Source organism: Glandiceps talaboti, chromosome 12 (assembly GCF_964340395.1).
Source record: "Glandiceps talaboti chromosome 12, keGlaTala1.1, whole genome shotgun sequence".
NCBI classification, from domain to species: Eukaryota; Metazoa; Hemichordata; class Enteropneusta; family Spengelidae; genus Glandiceps; species Glandiceps talaboti.
Window position 1 is genome coordinate 5,603,904 of NC_135560.1, and position 10,526 is coordinate 5,614,429.

At 38.4% G+C, this 10,526-nt stretch overlaps 1 pseudogene; it reads right to left on the bottom strand.

Annotated features, from left to right (window-relative positions):
• Positions 1-208: 208 nt before the first annotated feature.
• Positions 209-9,888, bottom strand: LOC144443646 (aquaporin-9-like; annotated as a pseudogene).
• Between the last annotated feature and the right edge of the window lie 638 nt (positions 9,889-10,526).

Below are 10,526 nucleotides of genomic sequence, written 5' to 3' on the forward strand. Positions count from 1 at the left end.
TGAATTTATCCACAACATTTATTTCCAAAAAAGGTGACGTGATGATTATATCCTTAACTTCCAAACTAGCATATCCACTTGCAGGAATCAAGGACTCTGAGCTGGTACACTTGTTATTATTCAGTTTCAGCGGCCATGTTGGATACAAAAACAAATTTAAATGTACACTAAATTATTCCAACAGTGCGTTTAATCTCTAGAAATTTCGTCAAGAATGAATTGATCCGTAATTCTGTGATTCCCCGGTAATTCCGAATTTGCTGTCCGTGTAACCATGGTTACTATTTCCACTGTTATCAAATCCCTGATTTTGTTCAGCAGCCATTCTTGTTGCTGTGTGGTCGTAAATTGTGGTGTTCCCTGTGGATGTTTGGTGTCGGCCATGTAATGTACTAACAGCACTGGAATCTATCATTAAATGTAAATATTGTATATTAAAATACAATCAATCTTGAAAGAAATAAGTCTATCTTAAAGAGGGTTTCTTCTAGTTAACTGCAAAAAATAAGTAATGACTACAAATGTTTGATAAACAGTGCGAATTAAAGGTAAAAGAAATTATTTTGAAAATAAAGATCTGAAGTAACCGTAGTCTGTAATGTAAGTCGTGTCGCTCCGCACTCGCCGAGCTCTGTACAACCGACATTTGTAATAACTGGCTCCTCTCTCCCTGACCAATGTCACGGCGTACCGTACAGACTAGTAACCGTTACTTGGGAACACTGAACGCAGATAATCTCTCCATCTCTGTATATGTATGTCTATCTCTCTGTATCTCTATCTCTGTCTGTCTGTCTGTCTGTCTGTCTGTCTGTCTGTCTGTCTGTCTGTCTGTCTGTCTGTCTGTCTGTCTGTCCGTCCGTCCGTCCGTCCGTCCGTCCGTCCGTCCGTCCGTCCGTCCGTCCGTCCGTCTGTCTGTCTGTCCGTCCGTCCGTCCGTCCGTCCGTCCCTCCCTCCGTCCCTCCCGAATGTTTACTATTCGAAGCTGTGACTGCAACCTTAACTTGAAGTTGGCAAGTGAAGTGCATTCAACTAAGTGTTGTGGTAGGCTGTTAAACAATCTAATGCCATCTGGGAAAATGATTGGCGATACAGTACATTTCTGGCAGACGAAAGGGTAATGAGATCTTTTCGAGTGCATTGCCACTGTTTGGATGAGTTCTTTTGGTTTTCTTGGGCTGATGTTGCGCTGTAAAGAAGGCTCTGGTAGAGTTTGCTGTATTTGCGATTTGATTTAGATGGTAATTTCAGCTCAGATTTTTGTGTATGTTGAAACCCAGATATTTGGCAGTCTACCACTTCGAGGGTATGGTCACGGATACAGTATGACTTCTGAATAGGATTGTTGGTGACACAAGAACTTGGAATTTTTAAAATCTTTCTACGTGATGCATATGGTCACGTGGGGATTGGTGTGAGATAATGGTTATATCCAACCGTAGGATATGATCGCTAGGTTACTAGAAAGCCAATGACGAGTCTGTACGTACGCTCGCTTTGGAAATCCAATAGTTTTGTTCTTTGTACAGTCATATCACACCAATACCCACCATTGCCCATACTTGGGAACATCTAACAGCAATCCAAATCATCCAATTTTAATACTACCATCTAACAATAAAATTGAATCCACTAAAGAATCAAGCTACTTACCGTCTATTTTAATTTCCGGGTCATCATTAATTTGAGGTTGATATCCCTTCGGTCTCCGTTTGAGGTGATGTCCGATGAACACGATATAAAGTAAAGCACCAAGGACGGCCCCAACGAGTGGGCCAACAATTGGAACCCACCACCAGTGTATTCCCCTCGGCCTACAGATAAAGAATTTGACATTCAAAATACCACTGATATCGATGATTTAGACCCCAGCAAAAATACAGACACCGAGGATCAAATGTATCTATATATGAGTGACGCATTTTGTCAAGTTGTTTTAATCCAAAAATATAAAGTTGGCCATCTTATAATTACTTGATGATTATGTATACCATACATTTTAAAATTGCGTGTATTTGAAGGAGACACACAAGCTAAATTTGGGGATGGGGGGGGTGAGGGGGGGGGACTGCTACAGCAGTGATGTTGAGTTTACAAAAAGTACAGGAAGGAAATTGAGACGTGTGTGTGTGTGAAAGTCTTCGAACACTTCATGTACGTGACTGAGAGATTACCCTTCTCTACAAATTTCAGAAACAAAACGCAAGTTCAATTTCAAAAGTGACAAACACAATGCGTAACATCCTGGTTATGGGGGTCCATTCCTACGTTTTCAATCATTGAAGACATGTATACGGTGGCCCACAGGTGACAGACGAAAACTAAATTTGTGCTATAAATAATAGATTTTTGAGGGCAAAATATTTAATAAAAGGATAACACTTTTATTTCATACGACAAAACATTAATTTCTTGGGTCAATATAGAAATATCAAAGCAAAAAACTACAATTTCTGTGACAAATAAATTCTTTTTACGGAGCAGAAAATTAATTTGCGAAACGAAAACTTTTATTCGTGTGGCCCAACCTTTATTTTCGAGTGATAACATTTAAGTTGCGGGATAAAATGTAAATGTCAAGCCGGAATATGAATTTTAAGTCCCTTACAATCTTATACTCTGACTGCAGAAACAACATTTGTCACCATACAACCTCCTTTTCTAATCGACGAGATTTACTTAACACAGGATGCAACATTAATGTTTGGGGACGAAATATTAATACGCGAGGACAAAACTTTCTTTTTGCTTGACGGAAGTTGGATTGCATGACGGAAATTGATTATATATCCCACAATCCTCGGCACACTCTTGGCGGCTATTTCAACTTCGCGACCAGCACTATATCTGATCATGTCAAGTGGTAAACACATCAATTGTTTCCAGTGTATAATTTTTTCTCTGCCTGTCTGTCTGTCTGTCTGTCTGTCTGTCTGTCTGTCTGTCTGTCTGTCTGTCTGTCTGTCTGTCTGTCTGTCTGTCTGTCTGTCTGTCTGTCTGTCTGCCTGCCTGTCTCTATCTCTGTCTGTCTGTCTGTCTGTATGTCTGTCTCTTCTGTCTGTATGTCTGGCTGTATGTGTGTGTATGTATGTATGTCTCCCCCTCTGTATGTCTGTCTGTCTGTCTGCCTGTCTCTATCTCTGTCTGTCTGTCTCTTCTGACTGGCTGTATGTATGTATGTATGTATGTATGTATGTATGTATGTATGTATGTATGTATGTGTGTATGGCTGACTGGCTGGCTGTCCGTCTCTCTCTCTCTCTCTCTCTCTCTCTCTCTCTCTCTCTCTCTCTCTCTCTCTCTCTCTCTCTCTCTCTCTCTCTCTCTCTCTCTCTCTCTCTCTCTAGCTCTCTCTCTCTCTCTCTCTCTCTCTCTCTCTCTCTCTCTCTCTCTCTCTCTCTCTCTCTCTCTTCTTTCTTATCTTTATCATCCGTTATCATAAAAATTTAAAGCACACTGTGGGAGAGGAACCCCTCCGATACCCTCCCCACAAGCTATCATGGGTGATTCCCAAATCAAAATTGAAAGAAAAACCATGCTGGCCGAGTATTTCAAAGTGTAGGTTACAGCCCAATGTAAGACATTTTGTTGCATCTATTTGGGTAATGAAATTTTAAATTTTATATTGTAATGTATGGACGCTGAAGTCGATTGTCACTTTTATTATAATGCAGTGTACCATATAGTTGTACGGAAGTGGGAGTGGGTTATAATTACACATATTAAAATGTGTCGCGGGTTACGAAAATTATGGGGGGCCTACGAAATTCTTTTGACCAAAATATTTTCTTTCCCCCCCCCCTCCTCCCTGCCGTACATTCTAACCGTAGCCTTATGTGATGAATACCCGTGACACTACCCAACCCAATGATTAAGAGGACGGTTTAAAGTTCCACAAAGATCTTGTAAACATTTGGCATTTGAGATAAGGGGCATACATGTGGGTATAATAAATCTGATGGCACGGGTTCCTGCAACATGACAATCGCGCAAACATAATAATCACCCCCGTTTTGTTTTAGAAGTCAAAATGCCGCGTGAATCCATAGCAATTAAGTGTTTTTTCAATGTCCATAAATAAAACCAGTTATCAGTACATTGTAAATGACATTTCGTCCTATAAGTACCTTTTAAAGTTTTGGTTGTGTGTTAACGTGGGCAAAGTAGAAGCGATATGAATACATAAAAACAATGGGTGAATCTCAATTATAGATCTTGATGAAACTAACTTCCTTTTTTCCAAGGGATTTTTTTTACGGAATCTTTTGATTTCATTGCATGTAGGAGGCATCTCTGAAGTAATTCATGATATATTGAAGAATAAGCTTACTTGGCTAAACACCGAAAAATGTCGGTTTCAAAGTATTCATTTTAGCAATAAATAGAATCAAGAAAAGATGCTATAGTTTGCAGCGTGAACAGCGCCATCAGGCGACTAAACTGAGAAAATGTACAATAGCGTCATTGATGTGTATTGTAACACAATTTTAACTTTTTAAGGACTGGTGCTTATATTAATTGTCTTTTCAAAAGTTGGAGTCCATTATCCCCATGGAAAGTGAAAATCTCATTTTTGACATCAATTTCTTATATTGGGAGCATACATCACAATACATCATGGCCTTTTGATAGTACATGTTTTGCGTGTGATTAAAGTTGGTATGATTAGATCAAATTGTACTGAATGCTGGTGCTTCCCAAGGTTGCGTGTTGTCACCAACATTATTTTCAATTTATACTGATCACATGAGATGTAATTCTGCAATAAGTTGTTTGTTTAAATTTGCCGATGACATGGCACTTGTTGGTCTGTTACTCGATGAAGCTCTTTAGCTGAATATTTTAAAGAATTGGTGTAAAGACAGCTTTTTAGAAATGAATGTTTCAGAAACAAAAAATTAGTTGTAGCACATAAAGTAACTGACCAATTTATACCTGTATCAATGAATGGAGACTCTGTTGAAGTTGTTACTAGTTTCAAATACCTTGGGTCAATTCTCGATGGCAAGCTCTCATTTGCCGAAAACACAGACTATATTGCGAAAAAAGCTCAACAGAGACTATGATATCTCCTTAGGAAATTAAAGTCATTCGATGTCAGTCAGAACGTGCTGCAATTAGTGTATAGATCTATTATTGAAAGTGTTTTGACTTTCAATATAATCTTTTGGTATGGTAATCTCACGGTTAAAAACAAGAGTAAACTTTGTCGTATTGTAAATACAGCAGAGAAGATAATTGGCTGTCGTCAAACAACACTGGCATGTCATTATCATACGGCAGTTAACAGGAAAGCCCAGAAAGTAGTCAACGATTATATGCACCCCTTGCATAATTCTTTCACTATTAAAGCTCCCATCTGGTCGCCGTCATAGAATGCCTCTTGCAAGGAAAAACCTTTTTAAAAAATCGTTCGTTCCAACAGCTGTGTCTATTTTAAACTCACTGTAAAGTCCTTTTAAACTCACTGTATGTATATGTATATGTATATGTATATGTATATATTGTACTTGTGTAAATTGTTTGTAAATTGTGTTTTGAGCCGAAAGACAAATTTCCGGATAATAAATTTATTGAATTGAATTGAATTGAATTGAATTGAATTGAATTGAATTGAATTGAATTGAACAGACAGACAGACAGACAGACAGACAGACAGACAGACAGACAGACAGACAGACAGACAGACAGACAGACAGACAGACACACAGACAGACAGGCAGGCAGAGAAAAAAAATTATACACTGGAAACAATTGATGTGTTTACCACTTGACATGATCAGATATAGTGCTGGTCGCGAAGTTGAAATAGCCGCCAAGAGTGTGCCGAGGATTGTGGGATATATAATCAATTTCCGTCATGCAATCCAACTTCCGTCAAGCAAAAAGAAAGTTTTGTCCTCGCGTATTAATGTTTCGTCCCCAAACATTAATGTTGCATCCTGTGTTAAGTAAATCTCGTCGATAAGAAAAGGAGGTTGTATAGTGACAAATGTTGTTTCTGCAGTCAGAGTATAAGATTGTAAGGGACTTAAATTCATATTCCGGCTCGACATTTACATTTTACCCCACAACTTAAATGTTATCACTCGAAAATAAAGGTTGGGCCACACGAATAAAAGTTTTCGTTTCGCAAATTAATTTTCTGCTCCGTAAAAAGAATTTATTTGTCACAGAAATTGTAGTTTTTTGCTTTGATATTTCTATATTGACCCAAGAAATTAATGTTTTGTCGTATGAAATAAAAGTGTTATCCTTTTATTAAATATTTTGCCCTCAAAAATCAATTATTTATAGCACAAATTTAGTTTTCGTCTGTCACCTGTGGGCCGCCGTACATGTACAGTTTCCGGATAAAATAGTTTTATCATAGACAGTTGCTGAAGATTATAATGAAAGTACCTGTACGTAAAAATAAGTGCCTGTGTTCACGAATTGTGTAGAATTTCCACAGTAGCAACAATGTGCTTTTGTTCGGTGACCGATATGCAACATATTCAAATATTTGTGTGTGTACACACACACACACACACACACACACACGCGCGCGCGTCTTGGGATCCCATACAACGAAAACCAAGCTAGTAACTGTGGACGCTCAGCAACCCTTTGTTTCCCATCAGAAAGCTTTCGTCCCCAAAGTGACAAGGCATAATACAAATAAGTCTCCCACCCGCCATCCAAATAAACCAAATTATTCAACGTTGTTGTCGGAAAGTGGGTTGGTTATCGAGTGACACATCATGTTTGCCAATAAACAAATGCGCATGCGTATCCGATGATCACTAAACTTTAAACTTACGTCCACACTTCCGACCCATATCCAACCATGTATGTGAATAGCCTCGGGCCAAAATCTCTTGCTGGATTGAGAGCGGATCCACCGTTGTAGGAGAACGTGTTGCCGATGGTGAAAACGACGAGACCAATGAGAAGGGGTTCTAGTCCACGGGGAGGTCTGTAATTGTCAGGGTCTACTATCGCCAAAATACATCCAACTATAGTAGCATTGTACCGAACACCTAAAAACAGAGTTGGCAAATACGTGTAACTATGATGGTCAAGAAACAAGGCTAGATAAGGAGAAACTGTATTTACTATAACCCAGACTATTTACATTCTATTGGACGGCTATGATGTGTTTAACTAACCTGATCAGCAAATCCCCCTCCGAGTGACAAATACTCTTGTGGATAAGTGGCAAATATTTCCGCTGTTGCTTTTTCTCCAACTACGGTTCTATTACCGCCATCGAACTCATTGATAGCATCTACATACAAAACAAATAACGTCAGTACCTGCACCACCACCACCACCACACTATCATCATCATCATCATCATCATCATCATCATCATCATCATCATCATCATCATCATCATCGTCATCGTCATCGTCGTCGTCGTCGTCACCACCACCACCACCACCACCACCACCACCACCACCACCACCACCACCATGACCATGACCACCATCACCGTCACCACCACCACCACCACCACCACCATGTGTCTCCTTACCTACCTAAATAGATAGCATACACGCAACCCGCTGCAACAAAGGCACCAAGTATTTGTACACATGAAAATATAAGAACTCGTTTCCAGTTTATAATTCTGATCAGCGCCAACACCAGAGATATCGCTGGATTAAATTGTGCACCTGAAACAGAGATGACTCTTTCAAGTTGAAAGAAAACACTGACGCGTGTCGAGAAGTTCACACCACAGGGACTTAATCTTGTTGTATGGGTGGATAACGTTACAAATATGAATTATTTTACCACTTTTACTCCGTCTTGCTTATATGAACAAAAATGCCATTACCAATTATACTGGCGTCGATGGTATAAATGTTCAATCTAGGCAACATTACGTGTCCCTATGATCTTCTGTCCAAGAACCTTAAATTTCCAAGAAACACGGAACAGAGTGACACACGATGAATTCATGAAACCCAACCTTAGTATAACGACAACGGAGGATGAAATCATTAAAACTGTCTGACAGTGTTTAATATTCAAAAACGCTTGTTTTTTTTATCTATCTAAATCGTCTTTAGAGAAAAGATAAAATGTGTGTGTTACAAATAGTAGCTGGTATCGGCGATCAATGCTTGTTTAGCTGTAAGATGACGCACATAGAAGCCCAGAGTAATATCTTCTAAGCAAGGAGGAACTCCTACCTGATATGTTGAACGCCCAATACACTCCAATAGCCAAGCCAAGGCCCCATCCCCAGCTGATCGATAGAGTCGTTCCAAACACACCACGGCTAAGTACAACCTGGGCTATCGATGCACAGCCAAAGGACTAACAAAGAGTAATAAACATAAACATAAACATAAACATAAACATAAATATAAATATAAATATAAACATAAACATAAAAGAAAAACATACAGAATAAATTTAACTTTCAGAAACACTGATGGATGGATATTTGGAATGTAGGATTTTCGAAAAAGAGTATATTCACGACCACTAATGACAACTTTCGGTTCGTGTTAAAAGTACGAAATGCCAACCAGTACACCCTGTTAAGGAAAAGTCCTGCAGCTGCTATCTTCCATTCCTACCCACCAGGCAGTGATTTGTCTCAGTAACTAGTAAATACGTTAAATTATAAAATAAAACCATATTGCAAAACTATCAAGAAAGCGTATAGGCCTACCAATTTTTCAAAACCGTTGTTGCTAAAATAAACCATCACATGATGTAGCAATAAAATGAAAAGAGGGTATTAGTGAGATTCATTTAAAATTGACTGTACATTCATTCGAAATAACGACACTCGTCTCCCCACCCCACCCCTTCCCTTTCTGTCTGTCCGTCAGTTTGTCTCCCCCTTTTAAACTTTTGGCGTGCATGCCTCGGTCTAGGTTAATCATACCTGCAGGACATAAAACTGACTCATCGTCATCTTTGTGTTCGAAATAAAGTTCGTTAACCTTTGACTGTGTCGGCAAGAACCGGTGGGAAGTTAAGTGACGTGACGAAGGTCCAAACTTCAAACTTCTTGAACGTAAATGGGACCTCTTTAGCACGTTGTTTACTAGTCAACATATTATTATATACATATTATACATATCATATTACAGTGTATTATTGGTGATAAAAGTAGACAACTCAGATATATTTGAGCAAATAAACAATCGTTGCTATTTTTAAAAAAAAGTTTGTTATTTTATCAAGGAATTGTTTACTTCGAATTCCTAATACAGCGTAGTTTGATTTCTCTGTCAGCCCTCACCACCGATAAGATAGTAAGCTTGCATTATTGATAGCTGGTGGATGGGGGGTGGGGGGGGGGGTTATTGCTAACACTAAACATTATAGCTTTTAGGGGGAATATCTTCGTGTAGCATTGATTGTCCACAAGACTGAAATTAAAATGTACATAAAAAATACCCGACGGTAGGTGAAAGGACACATGTAAAATACGATACAAGCTTAGTGGAGAATATTGCTTCAAAATTTTGAGAGCGAAAACGTGTTAACAAATGGTGAAACAAGTTCAAAGTAATGGTCGATTGTAGTCCTATTGAAACATTAAAATGCAGTATCACTCCCTGTAATACATTTACTTCTATTTCAGGTGATACTGATATGTACATCTAGCTTGGAAGGGTTCAACGTGTTGTACCTGAGACTGGACTCAAATTATGGCGTATACAAACAAAGGAAGACAGTGACACTATTTAGTTGGATATCTACCATCACCTGAATATGATGTTGACCATGGACGTGACGTGCTTATGATATTATCACCATTATGAATACTATACTTACAACAAATATAAACGTTCCTACGAATTCTGCCATTGCCTCACGCACCAGATTGTTGCTGATTCGTAACCTCGCTAACCAGGCTGGCTCTTCTCTGTCCATTTTCTTTAACTATTTACTTCGATAAAGATATCCGACTCGTAGTATCATGAGAATATGGCCAGTTGGACTTTGCAATGATGTTCAGTCGACGATACCGATTTTGAATCATATGTGATATGGGACGTCGTTTGCCAAAACCACGAGCATTGGTCACATGATTAGATATGATAGTGGTGATCAAATGATGTGGAATGGTGATTTTATTACTAGTAGCCTTGGAAAATTTACTAATTCATCGTTATCTTTGTATTCAATACTGTAGTTTAGTGATATATATATATATATATATATATATATATATATATATATATATATATATATATATATATATTGTATATCTAATATTTTTTTTCCTGTTTCTGTATGTTGTTTTTGACTTAACTCTAGATAATATATTTTTGTACAGTGTCATGTCAAATAAACATGCGATGTGATGCGATGCGATGGTACGCGACGCGACGCTATGCGATGTTATGCTATACTATGCTATGCGATGCACATATGGATGATTTTCAATGAATATAGCTGCAGCATACTTGTTTCAGTATAGCTATGAAGCTGTCTGTGCAAAAATAGAATTTTTGACCGTACATTTATCCAAACTAATTGAATACACAACAAGAATGTTACCTTGGCAT